This window comes from Castor canadensis, chromosome 9, assembly GCF_047511655.1.
Source record: "Castor canadensis chromosome 9, mCasCan1.hap1v2, whole genome shotgun sequence".
Classification (NCBI taxonomy): Eukaryota; Metazoa; Chordata; class Mammalia; order Rodentia; family Castoridae; genus Castor; species Castor canadensis.
Genome location: NC_133394.1, coordinates 3,967,494 through 3,987,917, shown reverse-complemented (window position 1 = coordinate 3,987,917; position 20,424 = coordinate 3,967,494). Strand labels below are relative to the sequence as shown.

The 20,424-nt window shown below is 36.1% G+C and overlaps 1 long non-coding RNA gene across 3 annotated transcripts in view; it reads left to right on the top strand.

Moving 5' to 3' along the window:
* Positions 1-19,918, top strand: part of LOC141410829 (uncharacterized) — a 72,186-nt gene extending 52,268 nt beyond the window's left edge. For 2 of the 3 annotated variants that reach the window (XR_012435576.1, XR_012435578.1), the window contains exons 4-5: positions 17,544-17,596; positions 18,093-19,918. This is a non-coding gene — a long non-coding RNA (uncharacterized lncRNA). The remainder of the gene's footprint in view (positions 1-17,543; positions 17,597-18,092) is intronic. The other variant, XR_012435577.1, reaches the window with a different exon arrangement.
* The last annotated feature ends 506 nt before the right edge of the window (positions 19,919-20,424 follow it).

The window sequence follows — 20,424 nt, the reverse complement described above, 5'->3', positions numbered from 1 at the left end:
CATATCACCTGGTCTTATAAGGCCTGTATAATTCTGCCCCAAGAAACCATTTTTCTTAGAGAGTGCAGGATTTATAAAGCAAATGTTCAAAATTCTGGTGAGCTGTTTTTCATTTCTTTCCACTTATATACCTATCCTGAGTACACAAAATATGCAACTTGCTATTTTCTTGCAGGGAAGGCAGAAAAAAAATGTGAAAATCTGGGAGAAGGAACAGAGAGCAATAACAAATATCATACAATGCATCTAGCTGTATTTGTATTAGTGATATTTTTTATTTATTGAGTTTTGTCTTTTCCCCCCATCCCCCAGCACACATACATACACACAGGGATGCACACACACTCCAGTGTGTCAAGTGTGTGTCAAATCCAACTGCCAAGGATTTGATGTAAGTAGATTCTAGTACTAATCACAGTCATCAGCATATAGCAGGTCCTGTATAAATGTTTGGCTACAGCATCCCAAAAAGCAGGAATAAATGCTTTCAACTATCAATGCATTCTTGTATCTTAACTGTTTTTAAAAATAATGTAAGCTTTCTGGTTCTTTGTTATTTGAATTGAGGAATTGAAGGAGTAAAAAAACCACAGATAAAATATTGATGATGATCTCCAGGGATTTTAATACACTAAACAAGTTCTTAATATATCATAGCAACATTTACTGAATATCAATGTAGGCTCTTTATTATGGTGCTGAAAGAAATAACTATACTTCTGATCTAGAATTGTTTTCCAGTGCTGAAAAAAATATAGTGATATAGCATACGGATGTGTGTACACCATCTATTTGTCTCCTGCAATTTCTTGTGAGTATGAAAAGAAGTGTGTTTTAAAATAGCTGGTGTGGTATGTCCTGGTGTTAGCTGCTGAGCACACCACAGTCCTTTCCACTGTACTGTCATTTCTTTCTGTCCATAGACCTGGGCTATTGCACAGCTATTATGTAGCTTTGAGGAACACAGTCTGTTCTCTTGCAATACATCCTTCATGGATTGTCTCAAGGCACTGTTTCTTATTTATTTCCTAGTCTTAGACATCAAGAATTAAAGTTTCAATTTATAAAAGAAGTTAATAACCCAGTTACAAATACTGTCTTCATAGATTTTTTTTTCACCATATTAGTTAGTTGGCATTCTTAATGACGATTACTGTCATGTGATGAAACAAACCCCCATTGTGTTTGTATGCATGGTTACCCTGAGTGTGTTGTAGAAGACTCTTTCCTCTGAACTTGATATAAATACACCCTTCATTCTTAGGATATTATAGGAATAGGTAAGCTTTACCTTTATTTTCTTGAACAAATTGTAGTTCTTTCAATTCTAAGCTTTGTATGATGATAATTATCATTGAAATTCTGAGATTTATCCCATTTCTCCACTTGCTGTTTACTTGCCTAACTTAGTTCATCTAAGACTGTGCAGGTCATTTTTGAAAAGTAATTTAGAAGCTTGTCATATTTGACATAAAAGCTTCTGTGATCATGGATTTCCACTCTATTAATATTATCATCTGGCTGTTTTCTGACATTCTAAAATAAATGTGAGTGGTATTTACTATTATTCAAAAGACAGATCACTCAACTACTCTGAGTGAAAAACATTTCACTGGCTAGTGACAATACTTCAACAATAAATATTCTACCCAGAAGTTTAATGGAATGACCATTAAAATTCCCATCATTTTGTGTAATTGAGTGTTCTTTTGAATACACTTAAATTCAACTGCTGTGTCATTCTTTGTTACACTGAAGACATTGATACTATTTTAGAACTTGAAGTCTAGAGGTTTAGGCTTTGTTTTCATTTGTACTTCAAAAAGAAGGAGATCTTTGAAGGATTCTTTTTGGTTTGGCAGTACTGGGGTTTGAACTCAGGGCTATATGCTTGCTACATAGATGCTCTACCACTTGAGTCATGCCTTCAGGACTTTTTGCTCTGGTTATGTTGCAGACAGCATTTCTCTTTTTTGCCCAGGCTGGCCTGGATTGGGATCCTTTTATTTGCCATTTCCTGCCATCACTGGGATGCAGATGTATGCCACTATGCTCAGTGTTTTCCCATTGAGATGGGGTCTTGATAACGTCAGCTGGCCTTGAGCCAGCATCCTCTCCCAAGTAGCTAGGATTACAGGCAGAGCCATCAGCACCCAGCTTTTGAATGACTCTTTAAATTAATTAGGATCCCTCTTCCGAAAGGATAGGTTTCCATCAAAGTAGTTCCAGGAAGTTAAATCTGTTTGCAAGAAAGTGAGAGCAACAGTCTTAGTTAATTAATTAGCATAGAACGGTGGTTAAGAACAGGTTCTTGGTGGCCAAGTGGCTTGGGTTTACATCTCTACAGAGTTACCTTGATCAAGTTACTCCAAATGCTCCTCAATTGTAAAGCAGGGATGAAAATGACACAACCGCACCAGGATATTATCAGTGACTCTAATCTCTTTTTTTTATTTTTAAAATGACTGGCACACACAGTAAGGGCTATACAAATACACGACAACCATTCATTACTAAGATGTGCCAGGTACTGTTTTGTTTTATTCTCGGGTTGCTCTTTGGCACCTGGCATGATGTTAGCATGTGGAGGTACTTGCTAAGTAAGGAAGGAAGGACTGAATGAAGACATGAATGATTTACTTGCATGCTTCTCTGTGAATGGAAATGTTAGATGTCCAGAACATCCAATAGCTTGGTCTATAGTTATAGATATTTTAATCTTATGTTTCCATTGGATTTTATAATGTACAGTCTCATTAAATATGTATGAGAATGTGTGTTTCTATACATTCTTCTCTATATATGGTCTTGATTGTGATGTCAGTCAACTTATAAAAAATGTTCCTACTGGTATAACTTGTATTTTCTTGATGATTACAGATTTTAACACCTTCTCTTTGATTATATATGGGTACTTTTCCTGCAAAGAAGCTCTTTGAAACTTTTGCTCATTTTCCCATTTTTAAAGCATCATTAATTGTGAAAAGTCATTTTGTTCTCTGGGTACCATTGATTATATATTAATTTGTGCTAAACTTGTGTGGTAGTGATAGTATTTTATGTGTAGATTTATTTGGGTTTTTGATGTAGTCTATCTTGATATCATGAGTAGCAACTCATTGCTTTCCTGCCAGTCCTTAAGCTGTCTGTGCATAGCTCTGGGCTGCTGCCTTAATCTGCATCCTCTGAACCTCTGACTAGAAATGGCCATACAAGCTCCCCTGACTTCTTTTTGAGCAATTTTAGTGGATTTAAATATTCTATATTCACACATGTATGTAATGTATTTGATCATATTCACCCCCCCATTGACACTTTGCTTTGGTCCTCCCTTTCTTGCTGTTTCCCCCAATAAGAAATGCCCCTTTGTTTTTAGGTCTGGAGCCCAAGTAAGAGAGAAATAATGATACTTACCATTTGCAGTTTGGTTTATTTCAGTTCACACAGTGATCTCCAGTTATATCCATTTTTCCTGCAAACAGCATGATTTTATTCTGTCTTTTCTTTCTCCTTTTATTATATTGTTTTTACATTTATTTACATGTGTATACATTGTTTGTGCCACTTCCTCCCCAGCCCCACCCCACCCCCACACTCCCAGGCAAAACCTGGTCTGCGCTTTTCTTCTCTAATTTTGTTGAAGAGAAAACAAAAGAGATAATAAGAAAGACAAAATGCTTTTGCTGGTTTGGGATAAAGATAGCTATATAGAGAGATTCTTAGCATTGCTTCCATGCACTTGTGTATTGCAACACACATTGGCTCATTTCTAAGAGACTTCTTTGCAATTTCCTGGTCCCCTTCCCATAGTGGCTTCTGCTAATTTAAGATTACTTTATTTGCTCCTCTGTGAGCACATCAACCACATTCAAGTTTTAGGTTTTCTTCCCTTTCCCTATTCCTCCCATGCATGTTCACCCCTTAATGTGTGACCCATGACCAATAATATTACTGTATTTGTTTTGGGTCTATAATCCACATCTGAGGGAGAACATGCAACTTTTGGCCTTCTGAGCCTGACTAACTTTGCTTAAGATAATCTCTAGCTCTATCTGTTTACTTGTGAATGATAAAACTTCATTATTCTTTGTGGCTGAGTAAAACTCCATTGTGTATAAATAACACATTTTCTTAATTCATTCATCAGTTGTGTAGCATCTTTGCTGTTTCCATAGCTTGGCTATTGTGCATTGCTGCTATTGCTGCAATACACATGGGTGTGCAGGTGCTTTTGTTATAACTTGAGTCACATTTCTTTGGGTATATCCCTAGGAGTGGGATTGCTGGATTATATGGCAGATCTATGTTTAGTTTTTTAAGAAGCCTCCATATTGTTTTCCAGAGTGGTTGTACTAGCTTGCATTCCCACTGGCAGTGTATGAGGGTTCCTTTTTCCCCTGCATCCTCACCAATATTTGTTGTTTTTGATTATTGATGATAGCTATTCTATAGGGGTGAGGTGAAATCTTAGTGTGGTTTTTCCTTTATGGCCAGGGATGGTGGGCATTATTTCATGTGTTTTTTGGCCACTTTGATTTCTTCTTTAAAAAAAGTTCTGTTTAGCTCAGTTGCCCACTTCTTTATTGGTTCATTGATTTTTGGGGAGTTTAGTTTTTTTAGCTCTCTGTATATTCTAGTTATTAGTCCCTTGTCTGATGTATAGCTAGCAAATATTTTCTCCCACTCTGTGGGTGGTCTCTTCAGTTTAGAGACCATTTCTTTTGTTGTGCAGAAGCTTTTTAATTTTATTAAATCCCTTTGTCCATCCTTTCTCTTAGTTGCTTAGTTGCTGACAAAGCTGACTTGGTCATGATGAATGATCTTTCTGATATGTTGTTGGATTTGGTTTGCCATTATTTTATTGAGGATTTTTGCATCTATATTCATTAAGGAGATTGGCCTATAGTTCTCCTTTTTGGATGTGTCCTTCTCCAGTTTTGGGAGGAGTGAAATACTGGCTTCATAAAATGAGTTAGGCAGTGTTCCTTCCCTTTTTATTTTGTGGAAAAGTTTAAGGAGTGCTGGCATTAGTTCTTTAAAGGTCTGATATACTTCAGCAGAGAATCTGTAAGGTACTGGACTTTTCTTTTTTTGGGAGACTCTTTATTGCTGCTCAATTTCATTTTGTGTAATAGATCTGTTCAGGTGGTTAATATCTTCTTGGTTCAGTTTTGGATGGTTGTAAGTATCTAGAAATTTGTCCATTTCTTCAAAGTTTTCCAATTTATTGGAATATGGGTTCTCAAAGTAGTCTCTGATGAGTCCCTGGATTTCCATGGTGTTTGTTGTTATCTCCACCTTTTCATTTCTGATTTTGACAATTTAGGTCTTTTCCCTCCTAATTTTAGTTAGATTGGGCAGGGGCTTGTCAATCTTGCTTAGTTTTTCAAAGAACCAGCTTTTTGTTTCATTGATTCTTTGTAAGTTTTCTTTTGGTCTCTATTTCTTAATTTTGGCCCTTATTTTTTATTATTTCTCTCCTTCTGTTTGTCTTGGGATGTGCTCGTTCTTGTTTTTGTAGGAGTTTGAGGTGTGGCATTAGGTTGTTTATTTCAGATCTTTCTGTCCCTTTAATATATACACTCATGGCTATAAACTTTCCTCTTAGAACTGCCTTTGCTATGTCCAATAGGTTTTGGCAGGCTGTATTTTGATTTTTATTAGCTTCCAGGAAACTTTTTTCCTCTGTTATTTCTGCTAAGACCCACTGATCGTTGAGCAATGTATTATTCAGCCTCCAGTTGTTTGTGTATTTTCTGCTATTGTTTTTGTTGTTGAATTCTAGTTTTAATGCATTGATAGAATGCATATAGAATGCAGAGTGTTAGTTCTATTTTCTTATATTTGCTGATGCTTGCTTTGTGTACTAAGATAATATCTATTTTGTAGAAAGTTCCATGGGCTGCTGAGAAGAATTTATATTGTGTTGTTGGATGAAATATTCTGTAAACATCAGTTAGGTCCATTTGATTTATGGTATCATTTAGTTCTAGGATTTCTGTGTTGATTTTTTGTTTGGATGACCTATCTATTGGTGATCAAGGGGTATTAAAATCTCCCAGCATCACTATGTTGGAGTCTCTATGTGCTTTTAAGTCCTTTAGAGGATGTTTGTTGAAACTGGGTGAACTGACTTTGGGTGCACATAGGTTGATACTTGTTATTTCTTTTTTTATGTATTGCCACTTTTATTAGTATGGAATGTCCTTCTTATCTCATTTGACCAATGTAAGTTTGAAGTCTACTTGTCTGAGATAAGTATTGCTCCTCCTTCCTGTTTTGGAGGACCATTGGCTTGGTAAATCTTCCAGCCTTTCACCTTAAGCCAGTGTTTATTTGTGTCAATAATGTGGGTCACTTGTAAACAAAAGATTGTTGGCCCTTCCTTTTTGATCCAGTTTGCCAAACGGTGTCTTTTGTTGGGGGAATTGAGTCCATTAACATTCAGTGTTAATATTGATAGGTATGTGGTGATTCCTGCCATTTAGCGTTTTTGTTGTTTTAGGATTTGATTGTGTGCATTTGAATCAATGCTACTGTCTGATTACTTGTCTTTTCTTCTCCTGTGGTTTAATACTTTCTGTCCTCCTGTGGTTTTGTTTGCTTTCATCTTCTGTGTGCAGAATTCCTTGCAAAATCTTCTGTAGTGGTGAGTTGGTGGTCTTATACTGTTTTAGTTTCTGTTTATCATGAAAAATTTTTTTTGCTCTGTCAATTTTGAATGATAGTTTTGCTGGGGAGGGTATTATAGGGTTAAAATGATTTTCATTCAGTGCCTGAAATACCTCACTCCTTGCCATTTTTGCTTTCAAAGTTTCTGTTGAGAAATATGCTGTTATTTTCATGGATTTACTTTTATATATTATTTGTTTTTTCTCTCTTAAAGTCTTCAATATTCTTTCTCTGTTCTCTTTGCTTGTTGTTTTAATGATGACATGCCATGGTGTCGTTCTATTTTGGTCACATTTGTTTGGTGTCCTGGAGGCTTCCTGTACCTGAATGGGCAACACTTTCTTGAGATTTTGGAAATGTTCTGTTATTATTTTATTGAATATGCTATATATCCCTTTGATTTGTACCTCTTCTCCTTCTTAAGTGCCCATGGTGCTCTGGTTTGGTCTTTTGATAGAGTCACTGAGTTCCTGCATATTCCTTTCACAGCTCTTGAGTTGTTTGACTAAAATTTCTTCTTTTTCTTTAATTTCTATTTTGTTTTCAAGCTCTGAGATTCTGTCTTCCACTTGTTCTAGTTTGCTGGAGTGCCTTCCACTGTGTTTTTTGTTTGACTATAGGGACTTTTGACTTCCAGGATTTCTGATTGATTCTTTCTTCTGAGGTTTTCCAACTATGTGATCAACTCTTCTTTTATAATTTGTGTGGTCCTCTTTAATTCACGTATCTCTCTTTTCATACTGTTCTTTGTTACATTTTGGTGTTTGTTGAGGTCCTCTCTAAGTTCCCTTATTTGTTTCTGTGTTATTTGTGTTCTTTGTTTTTGGTGTCTTGAAATTTTTTGAGTGCATCTTGTACATTCTGGTTGACTATGTCTAGTATATTCTCCATGAATTTCTCAGAGATTTCTTCCAGATTTCTACTTTGAGGGTTTTTTCCTTGGCATCACTGAGTTCCTTAGTTAAATTTATCATTGTTTGTTGAGGTCAGGGACTGGATATCCATCGTCTTCATTTTCCACTGAATTCTGTATTGAATTATTATTTTTTTTAAGAAGAGTGGTTTCCATCTTTTCTTCTTCTTCCCATCACTCCACTTGGTGCTGTACAACTATATTTTTGGTATGCTAGTTGGTAGATTTGATTGCCTGATTCCTTTCCCTGATTCAATTTTTGTGTTGTGGCTAACTTGGTTGTTAGCTAGGTTGATGCTCTATCTGACCCTCATCTGGGGGTGTAATTTGGCATTAACAAATTCACAGGTTCAATGCAAGTCCAGTTGGTAATGTATTCTATGGAAATCCCCTTGATGATAATATCTATAAACAGTCGGAGTTGGGGGGTAATGGTTATTAGGCTAGTTATAGATCATGGAGAATTGGTAAAGATGGCACTAAAAAAAAGAGAGGAGTGGGAAAAGGAGTGGGTGGGTGAGTTGAGTTTTGGGAGTTACTGGGTTTTGTGGCCCTTATGTGTGTTTGGGTGTATTTCTGTTGTTGTAGTGGAGGGTGCTTGTGTCAGGGGTTGCAAGGAGTTGGGATTGTGTAAAGTTGGTAGAGTAGACTAGTTAGCAGGTGGTGAATGTGTAGGAGGGAGGGGTAATGTGGTGGCAGGTTGGGTGAGGATGAGAGGGGAATGTGAAGATAAGGGAAAGAGTGGACGAGAAGGGACAGAAAGAGTAGTTGGGAAGAATGGATTGTAGTATAGGAGAAGGAGAGTGAAGAGGATGAGAATGGGAATCAGAGAATAGTGATGATGGAGTTAATAATACAAGAATAAAAAAAGAAAAGAAAGAAGGAAAAGAGAAAAAAGATACACACACACACATACACAAACAGGTTCAGTAACCTGGTTCAGTTCTGTCTATTAATAAAAGTTCTGGAGTTATTCTTTAAGTGTCCAAGCAGAAGCTTTGATCTGGTCTCACCATCTGGTAGTTGGACCTTCTGTCCACAATATTAGTTTGAGTTGTGAGGTGAGGTAAGACTGCCAGCTCGTGCAGGGTGGTCAGAGGTGTTGTTTTCACCAGGTGGTAGCTGTATTGCCCTTCAGCTGCAGCTCTGTTTGGCCGGATCCTCCCCCAGCAAGGTGGGGCAATTCAGTTTTGAATACTGCTCTCTGTCCCAGATATTAGCTCTGGGATTCATCTCCTGCCCTGCTTTGGGAGGTTAGTTTCCCTCTCTTAGCCTTTATGACACTCCTGATCTCTGCTGGGTGCCCTTGGCTCCTGTAGGTGGTTGGCTTGTCAGCCCACCTCTGATCTCAGCCTTTGCTGATCATAGCATTTCACTGAAGAGTTCAGTGCTGAGAGCTCAGCTGCTTGCCACACCCCTGACAGTTCAGCGGTGAGAGATAGGCTCTTCGTCCCTCCCCTGTTCTCCAGGGCAGGTTCAGTGTTCTACCCTCCTCCAATATCGGTGTTAGATTATAGTTGCTGTTTATGTTTTTCAGTTTCGCTGGGGGAGAAGGGGAGGTTCAGTCTGCCCAGGGCTGTGCTGGTTTATTTTCCCGGGATGTAGGGGTGGGTTGGGGATTTGTGTGTGGTGCAAGATGCTCACCTGAATCTTCTGCAATTTTCTGCATACAGGAAGGTTTGGAGCCAGCTGTAGGGAGAAATGACGTTGTTCAGCATGGTGTAAGGAGCCTTTCCACAGGCTAGAGGTCCAGGATGTTGCAGGGTTTGATTCTGACTAAAGCCCTGTCTTCTGTTTGATGGCAGAACAATGAAAAAATAAGGAAAAAGGAAAAAAGAAAGAAAGAAAAGAGAAGTGGCTGGGAGCTTTTTTCTGATGGCTGGAGCTGGACACACCTCACTGGCAGTGCTGGGTGGGATTTTTGTGGCTGTCAGATACAATTAAAGGATGATTTATTGGTCAATCTTTGAATTTTATCTGTACCTAACGTGATGGTGGTTATTATTTTGGCTAGGAGCAATCAGAATTACCCAAGTGTGGCTCCAGCATCTCAAGGAGGTTTTTGAAGTCACAGAGCTTTCGGGATCTGGTTCCCCATCTTAGCTGCCAGACATTTTGATATCCAAGACTTCCATTTTCTCATGATTTTATTATTTATGGCCAAATAATGCTGTATTGTTTATCCATATATTGAAGAGTGTTTTCTTTTAAAAAAAATCATGGATGTAGTTTTGAATTTATCACCATTTCTATTGAGGAGACTATAGGATTTATCTTTGTGAATATGCTAATATGATTCTTATATTAATTGATTTTTTTGTGCTGTAGAGAAAACCTTGATCCTCATGCATGCTAAGAAGACACTGTACACTGTGCTGTATCCCTACTCACTGATTTTTTAAAATATAAACTACATTTGTATTCCTAGAGTGAACCCAATATTGTTATGGCTATTTAATATTTTTTTAACCTTAATTGATTCAGTTTGCCTTATTTTACTGACAAATTTTGCACTTAAATTTCACAAGTTTTGATTTAAGCTTTCTAATATTGTTTTTGTTTGTCATTTAATATCAAGTTCATGCTAATAAAATAGTTGATGTCATCATTTTTATTTTAACTTCTTTTGTTTTAATGTATAGTATAAGTATATACACTTAATGTATAATATAATTATATGTCATTTAATCTAGACATGTGCTTGTAAAGGGGAAATGTTTTCATGATGGTATGTCTTCATCTCTGTGAACAAAAGTAAGACAAGTTAGCAATTCTTTAAAAAGTCTTTGTATTACTATAATGTTTTCTGCATTCTACTTATTTATTCTTTTATTAATCAATTTTATTGTGCAATTAGTTTTGCTTTTTATAATGCCATTTAACATAAATTACCTAGTTGCTTATATAGCTTTAATTTTTATTTAGCTGTGTTACTGAATGTTCACCACTTCTAGTGACCAATCTGAAATTCTTTATTATTCCAAACAGGTAATTTTTTCACTATTGAATGAGTAGAAGTTTGTTTTTGTTTTTTTCCTTTCCAGTTGCTTCTCATCGTTTTTGCTGTACACATAATTTTAAATAACAGTGATGATAACAAGCTTAACTTCCAACTTTTATTATGTTAAAGTTAACAACAGTAACTCTTCCTCCTTAAAACATAAGGTTTAAGGAGGTTTAATTTTTATTATGTTAAAGTTAACCATAGTAACCCTTCCTCCTTAAAACATAAGGTTTGTTTACAACAAAGACTCTCCAGCAAGAAAAAGTCCGGGACTGGACAGATTCAGTGCTGAGTTCCACCAGACTTTTAGAGAACTAACACCAATGTTCCTTAAAGTAATTCATAAAATAGAAATTGAAGAAATGCTTCTAAACTCATCAAGTGAAATCAGTGTTACCCTGAAACCGAAACTGAATAAGGGCACAACAAAAAAGAGATGTAAAGACCAATCTCCCTGATGAACACAAACAAAAATCTTCAATAAAGTACTCACAAACCAAATTCAAGATCACATTAAGAAGATCATACATCATGATCAGTTGGTTTCATTTCGGGGATGCAAATGTGAGTTGACATATATGCATAATAAATTTAATACAATACATAAACAATATCAAGGACAAAAACCACACAATCATTTCAATGGGTGCAGAAAAAGCCTTTAACAAAATTCAACATCTTTTCATGATAAAAGTCCTGAAGAAACAAGGACTAGAAAGAAGATACAGCAGCATAATAAAGACAATATATGACAAATTATAGCCAGCATTGAACTAAATGGGGAAAAAATTGAAGTCACTTCTAATACAAGGAATAATACAAAGATGTTCACTTCACTGTTATTCATAATAGTGCTTGAATTCTTAGTGAGAGCAATTAAGAGTTACAAATAGGAGAGGAAGAACGAAATCACCTCTGCTTTGAAACAATATGATCATTTTCTTACAAAACCCTAATGATTCTATCAAAAGACTGTTAGTAACAGGATATAAAATCAACATACAAAAATCTGTAGTTTTTCTATACGTCAATAATGAACACTCTGAGAAAGAAACCAGGAAAACAATTCCATTCATAATTGCCTAAAATAGTAGTAGGAACACATGCAACCAAGAGGTTGAAAGACTTCTACACTAAGAGCAATAAACACTGGCCAAAATACTTGAAGAATACTGTGTTCATAGATTTCCAAATTTATATTGTGAAAATGCTTGTTTATATTACTGAAATAAGTCTACAGATTCAATGCAATCCAATTCGGTTCCAAAGATATTATTCACACATATAGAAAAGACAATCCTAAAATTCATATGGAAGTAGAGCAATGGTGAAAAAATCACAATACTTAACTTCAAATTGTACTACAGAGATAAAGTAACAAAAATAACATGTTACTGGCAGAAAAACAAACATGAAGATTAGTGGCATAGAATAAAGAGTCGAACCCTCACAACCACAGTCCTGTCATTCTCAAGAAAGGTTTCATAAACACTAAGCTTTTGTAGATTCCATCTATTGTGTACTTTTAAGACCTAATTAGGACTTTTATATGGTATTCTGAACCTTCCAATGGTTTGTACTTATCCCTCTTCCTTTAGGACAAACCTTTCTTTACAAAATCCTTTCTCATTTAACAGCATTTCCTTTTTCTCTTTAACTTTTTCCCCAAAACATACCCAGTACCTTTCTATATCCTTTCTACTTGTTGACTTTTTTGTAACTCGTGTTTTAAAATAACTTTTATAAGAATTTTAAATTCAAATAATATTGTTTTTCCAATAAAATATTTTATTAGCCTTAAAATTGGAGAAATAACAGCCTTTTTAACAAACAGTTCTGGAAAAACTGGATATCCACTTGTAGAAGAATAAAGCCAGAGCCCTATTTCTAACCCTGTCCAAAAATTAATTCAAATTGGGTAAAAGACCCTAATATATGACCTGAAACTTTGAAATTGCTAGAGAGAAACATTTAAAAATGTTGGCATTGGCAGCAACTTTCTAAATAGCACCCCAGGAAATAATAAGACTTGACAAATGAGATTGTGTTCAATTAAAAAGTTTCTTCACAGAAAAGGAAGTCACCAACAGAATTAACAGGTAGTTTACAGAATGGGAGAAAATCTTTGCTAGCTGCTCATCTGATGGGATTAATATCCAGAATATTTAAAGTACTCAAAAAATTAAACACCTAAGAGCAAATAATCCAATTGACTGATGGGAAAATAATTTGGACAGAAAACTGTACAATGAATAAATATAAATGACCAAAATACATGGTGTTAAATATTTTTGTCATAAGGAAAGTGTTAATAAAATGACATTGAGATGAACCAATTAATGTTATAATGCATATATATGTGGAAATGTCACAAGGAAACCTATGTATAGCTATCTTAAACAAACAAAAATGGAGAACAAGAAAGCAGGACAGTTCCTGTCTTGGCACCAGTGGGAGGGAGGAGGACACAAGGAAAGGGTGTAGGAGTGATTATGGTGCAAATACTGTGTACACATGTCTGTGAATGGAAAAATGAGACCTGTTGAAACTATTCTGGCAATGGGGAAAGAGGATAGGGCAGAATGGTGAAGGGGTGAATTCAACTATGATGTATAATAAGAACTTTTGTGAATGTCACATCATACTGCCAGTACAGGATAATAAAAAAAGAAGAAAAGAAATGACATTGAGAGCCAATTTCACCCAGTCAGAATGACTATCATTAAGAAAAGAAAAAAGAGCAAATGTTGATGAGGATGCAGGACAAAAAAGTAACCTTAATACCCTGCTAGTAAATGCTCCTTAAAAAAATTAAAGATAGACCTTCCATATGATCCAGCTGTACTATTCCTTTCCTCTACACCCATGGTTATTGCAGCACTATTAAAAAAGCCAGTGAAGGAATCAGCTCAGTTGCCCAGGAACTGAATAGTGGATAAGAAAATGTGCTCTCTGTGCACAATGGACTTCTATTCAGCCATAAAGAAGAACAGAAATATGTCACCTCTAGGAAAATGAATAGAAGAGAAGATCTTAATGTTAAGAGAAGTAAGCCAGTCCCATATGTGGAACCAAGGGAAAGACAAAGGACATGAAGGTAAGAGGGGTACCAAAAGGGATGTGGAAGGGGAGAGAGGGAGGAGGAGAGGGTATGAAGAAGAGCAACCGAGGGGCGAATATGGACAAATTATTCACGTATGGAAATTTCATAATGAAACCTCTTACTGTGTGCAATTTAAAAACACACAAAAGAAAAGAAAATAATCAGATTCAAGTCAAATGGAGCCACCATTACCTATGGTAATAAACAGGTTCCTGGTAATCTTAGCTAAGGCAGCAGGAAAACTAGAAATTATGTGTAGCTTAAGAATTGCAGTGTAACAAATAATTTCCTTTATGCACATGCAATATTATTATTTCATTAGAAATCTAAGGTCCTGAGCCAATATTAGACTCATTGAGAAGGTGAGCCAAAGAGTGGACATCAGATAGAAGTGTAGATTTCAGGGTCTGGAGACATCCGTCCCCTTGTATTGAAATTCCAGCTCTACCTCTCCTGTGACTCCACAGATGTTGCTTAATCTTTCTGTACCTAAGTTTCCACATTTCTATAATGCAGATAATTGACCTTATCCATAAGGATATATAAGGAGTTTAGATAAATAGATTAATAGATAGATAGATACAACATTTTTAACATTTGTCATATGGTAACCACTATTTAATTAGTTGCTATTATTAGTAGTATTTCTCCAAAATGAATAAAAAAAACCAAAATGGAAATATATAACTCATCCGTGGGCTGAGAAAACTAAATATTAGAATAATATCAAGTTTCTCTAAATTAATCTGTAAATTTGATAAAATTAAAACCCAGATCCCCAAAGTGATTTTCAAAGCTAACAAGTGAATCAGAAGTCTTTAAGGAAGAATAAAAGGCAATGTACAACCAAAGAAAATCTAAAACTATAGTATTAGAAAGATCACCTCATCCTGTCAAATATGAAAACAGTACAGTAACACCAATTGGGTGACACTGAGACACAGATAGGCAAATGACAGATCAGACAAGGGAGCCCTAATTTATATTCTACACATAAATATTGCATGACTAGTAGTTCTTCACAAATTAGTGTCTATGCTAGATGATGTTGCAATTATTGATTCCTTGCATGAGAAAAATAAATTAATTCTCTACCTCACATCTTATACAAAGACAATTGTATTCATAACATGACTTCTGGAGAGCACACTATGAAGTAAAGCACTGTGTCAAGCCAAAGTCAGTCTCACATCAACGCACGAAAAATGTCAACAAAAAGGACCTGTCTTGTTGCTTAATATTCTCATTTCTCAAATGTGGGTGAGGTGATTAAGATATCACTTTGTGACTCCATGCTCACGTTTTTAAACCATGGCACTCTGGTGGAATTATAAAGCTACTAACCTCTTTTGAACACTTGTAACTATAGTTGAAATCAAGGCAGGTTTAGTGGAAACCTATTTCATTTTGGCTTTACAACTGTCTACCCTTCATCTGGCAGATGAAACTCTGTGTCATAAATGGAGTCATTTTGGACTATTCTGCCCTGTCTTGTACTATGACCTTAGGCACACAGAATCAAAATTCTCCAAATTGGTTGTCTGAGGTTTGGGTTTATGACCAAGGAGGGACCAATTACATGGCTCTCAAGACTTACCTGAAAGAGATAATGGAGAGGCTTCAGTCTATTTCCCAGAATAAGTAGTTTTGAAAGCATTTTGAGTCAACCAATTGTCATCTTTACAACAGAGAACCTGTCTAGAAATGAAACCAACATAAAGGAAATTGAAGCCCAGGTAAATAATAGTAAGATGGATGTTTGATGATATAACCATGTCATAACCAGTCATGACAGAAGCTGATGACATTCCTTGAGTTGACTACTGTTTGTGTTGAAGGTGATCATTTGCACTAAATGTGTAATGCTGTCACCATGATAACACAATAACAATAATTGGATGAGTTAAAATTGCATTTAGACTGCATAGCTGTGTAAGTATTGTTGTAAAATTGACAATGTGAAGGTAGAAGTAAATGATCATTTATAAATGTGTTTCATGCTCCTTCTATAACAAGCCAAGATCTACTAACTTCTGTAACAAATGGATCCCAAAATATGAAATAGCACAAAAGTATTAGAAGCTTATTACTTACAAGAGTAGACAGGTCACTATAGAAACCCGAATTCCAAAGGCCAACAGACATTCTGCCATGCTCGCTCTAAGACAGCCAGTGCTTCCCTGGCATCTCCTCTATAGGTTGGAAGTGGACAAAAAGCAAATGGTTCTTAGAGGAGCATGCATGGGAGTGTTTAATGAACCAAACCTGGAAATGGTATACATTTCATTCTGGGTTTTCTTTCTTTTTGCCATTACTGAGGATTGAACCCATGGTCTCAAGCATGCTAGGTAAGTGCTTTGCACTGAGCTATATACATCAACCACCATAAACATCCCATTAACAACTCAAAGCAAGCAAAGTGTAAACACATTCAACATGACCAAGCTGAGTATCTGTAAGGAATATTGGTTTACGAAATTAGGGAATATGTGAATACTAATCACCATGATGTTATATTAAAAGACAATAAGGTCACTTCAATAAATGTAAAAAATTCCTTGCTGAAATTCCACACATTCTTGTTAATAAACAAAAAATTAGCACATAGGCAGGAAAAACTGATGTTCAAATAATCTCCTACAGCAAACCTTATTTTCTTTTTTTGCCTTGACAGGGATACACTAATTTTATTTAAGTAATTTTATTTAAGTAATATAAGGGTATTTTAAAATTTCCATACAAGTTTCCCATTTAGTTTTAATGCTGTGTATTAACTGTATCCAATGAATTTCCGTATGACATTTTCATGCACAGATTTCTTTACTTTGGTCACATTCATCTCCTGCATTACACTCTCTTGTCCCCACATCTGGGCATGCCTGAATCTCTATTGTATGCAGACTTAGATAGTTTCAAGTTTTGGAGGAAACTCTACACTGATTTCCATAAAGGGTGGACTAATTTATATTCTTACCAGTGTGTATTAGGATTTCTTTTTGCCCCACGTTCCCCTCAAGATTTGTTTGTTTGTTTTCTTGATGATAGCCATTATAACTGAGTGAGATAGAATATGAATGCAGTTTTTAACCAGTATTTCCTGATAGCTAGAGATGTTGAGCACATATATTTATTGGTTATTTGAATTTATCCAATTGAAAACTGTCCCATTCATTTCCCATTAATTGACTGGATTATTTTCTCTTTTGGTGTGTAATTTTTTTGAGTTCTTTATATATTCTGGATATTAATCCCTTCCCAGATGTGTAGCTGGCAAAAATTTTCTTCCAATCTGTAGAATGTTTCTTTGCTCTGTTGGTTGTTTCTTTTGCTATTCAGAAGCCTTTTAATTTAATGCTACTATTTTATGAGATATGAGAGTCCTATTCAGAAAGTTTTTGTCCATACCTAGTACTTAAAGTGTTTTCCTCTAGAAGTTTCAAAGTTTCAGTTCTTGCATGAAAACCTTTGATGCATTTTGGATTAGATTTTGTTCATGGTGAGAGTTTAGAGTCTAGTTTCAATCTTCTGTATGTGGGTATCCATTTTTACTAGCATCATTTGTTGAAAAGACTGTGTTTTCTCCAATGTCTGTTTTTGACTCTTTTGTCAAGAATCAGATGCCTGTAGCTGTGTGGGTTTATTTCTGGATGTTCTACTCTATTTCACTGGTTTTTCTGAATACTTCTCTGCCAGTGCCACCCTGTTTTTGTTACTGTGGCTCTGAAATGTAGTGTGAAGTCAGGTATTGTGATACCGCTGACAGTGTTCTTTTTGCTCAGGATTACTTTGTGTGTTTGGGGTCTTATGTGTTTCCATATAAATTTTAGCATTGGTTTTTCTATTTCTTTCAGGAATGTCATTGGAAGTTGGATAGAGATTGCACTGAATCTGTAGATTACTTTTGGTAATATGATGTTTTTCACAAGATTTTTTCTGGTTTCCCATGAACATGGAGGTCTTCCTATCTTTTAGTGTGTTTTGTAGTTTTTTCCTTCAGTTGCACCTGATTTTAAGCAGAATGTTTCCAAATATGCTTGGTATAGGTTGTTAATAATTACACATTACAATATTATTTTTCTTCTATTTCCTATGGTTTTTAAACTCATTAAAAATGGGTTCCATTATCATATGCATTTTAAATATCCTGAAAGCTTATGTGTTGAAGGTTTGGTCTCCAAAGCAGCAGTATTCAGAAATGGGGTATTGGAAGGGTGATTGGCTCATAAGAGCTCTAATCTCACCAGTGGATTAACCCATTTATGGATTCATAGCTGAATGGACTGTTGGGAGGTGGGGCCCAGTTGGAGGATCAGTGGGGGTGTGCCCTTGAAAGGTATATTTGACTCTGACCTTTTCTGTTTCTCTCTTTTTTGCTGCCGTGGCCACCATGGACTGAGCAGTGTCCTCTACCACAAGCTTCTGCCATGATGTACTTTCCCCCTGGGGGCCTAAAAGCACCTGGGCCAAGTGAAAATGGACTGAAATTTCTGAAACCATTGGCCCAAACTAACCTTCCTACCTTGAGGTTGACTCATCTCAGGTTTTTTCTCAATTTCCTAGTGTGAAAAACGTATGCTTTCCTAGGATGAATGCCATGCTCTCATGAAAGATTTTAGAGTCATAGGAACATGGTGTCTATAATTAAATTTTCTAGTTTTAAAGCACTCTGTGCCACTTACAATCTATAGTCCTTGAGAGAATTCCTCTACCTCCATAAGGGCACCAATCCTAGACTCTGACCGGAGGGAACTTTTCCCCTGGGCCCTGGCATTTTCAAGATCCTATTCATCACAATCACAAAAAGTACGAGTATGCCTGAATTGTGGTTTGAATGTAAAAGTCTCTCAGAGACCCGTTGTTGAAGGCTCCACAGTTGGAACTTTGGAAACTTCTGGAAACTTTAGGTAGTGGGCCCTGGCTGGAAGAACTAGGTTTCTGGGGGTTTGCTATTCTTGGTTGTATCTTGCCCAGCCCCTCTCTCTACTTTCTGTCTGCCATGAGGTGAGCAACCTCAACCACCTGTTCCCACTGCCATGATGTTCTGCTTCTCTACAGGCCCAGAATCAACAGAGCCAAATACTATGAACTGAAATCTCTGAAACTATGAGCTGAAGTAAATCCTCTTCCTTTAAATTGTTTCTCTTGGGTACTTCCTCATAGCAACAGAAGTGTGTCTAACTCATGAGGTAAGACTTGGGTGTCTCAAATTGTTATGCTAGCAAGTGTGTGACAATAGGCTTCCAAAAAGTTCAAGGTTGGCTATGAAGTTCGGTCCTCCTGCTGTTCACCTCCTGAATTGCTGGGATTAGAGACATGAACCCCTGTTCCTGGTCTATTATACATTTCATTGATATAAAAGTTGGGTAACTCACCAATTTGAAATGATTTAAAAGTATTCAATAGTATGCATAACCGGTTGCTTTACAAGGAATGTTTTAATTATTTTTGGTTAAGTGCTGTGTATATAGCCATCTTACACGTGTCTTGATAGCTAGTCCAGTCATGACATGAATGTTTGTTATAGAGTCATAATTTTAATGAGTAAAATAAAGTGACATAACACTATTTCATAATTGCACTTGTTCACCGATAATGTGAGCAACTTCTTTGCCAAATCAAATAGAGATGTAGAATGGTAGAATAGTATTTTCTTGTGCTTTTTTTTAAATTCATTTTGCCATATAGCATACATTTTCTCCATAAATTTCTGAAGTCTAGAAAATCAACAAAACAATACAGTCCTGATTCATCATATTTGCCCGTCTTTGTGATATAAATACCCCAATGTGGCTGATTTATAACTCCAGGATAGGAGAAGATACACAGCTGGTCTCCATGTTATGATGGCCCAACTTACAGAGGAGATTGGCGTGCATGTCCTCAGGACAGGGTGAAATAGTAAAAATATTAGAAAAAGTAAAGTGATGAGATTTGAATGTTTAAATTCTTTAATGCAATTTATTTATTTATTTTCTTTTTTATTGTGCTGGGTGGGGGTACATTGTGGCATTTACAAATGTTCTTACAATATATCAAATATATCCTATTTGAGTGTACCCCTCCACTGTTTTCCTTCATACCCTCCTCCCCCCAGTCCTGGAATAGTTTCAACAGATATCATTTTTCCATGTATATTACATGTTTACCCAGTATTTGCACCAAATGCACTCCTTCACCATTTCACTACCCCCTTCTCCTCCACTGGTAACAAACCTCCAGGCAGGACATGCTCCACCTTCCTGTTCTCAAATTTTGTGTAAATAAAGAAGAAGAAGAAGAAAGAAATGACACAGGAAGTTTCCTTGTGGGATTTCCATATTTATATATATGATAGCCCAATTTGGTTCATCTCTTCTATTTTTCTTCTTTCTACCTTAGTCTCCTTCTTATGGTTGTTTCAACCAATTTAAAAATTCTATATTCATTTGTACATAGAGAGTACATCAACCATATTCACCTTCTTAACTTCCTTCTTTTACCCTCCCCTTCTCATATGTAACCTCCCTTAATGTGACCTGTTTTTCATAGAATTGCTGTATTTGTGTTACGTCTATATTCCACATATAAGAGAAAACATGCAGCTTTTGGCCTTTTGATCCTGGCTGAATTCACTTAAGATGATGTTCTCCAGTTCCATCCACTTAACTGCAAATGACAACATTTCATTCTCCTTTGTGGTTCAGTAGAACTCCACTGTGTATAAATACCACATTTTCTTGATCCATTCATCAG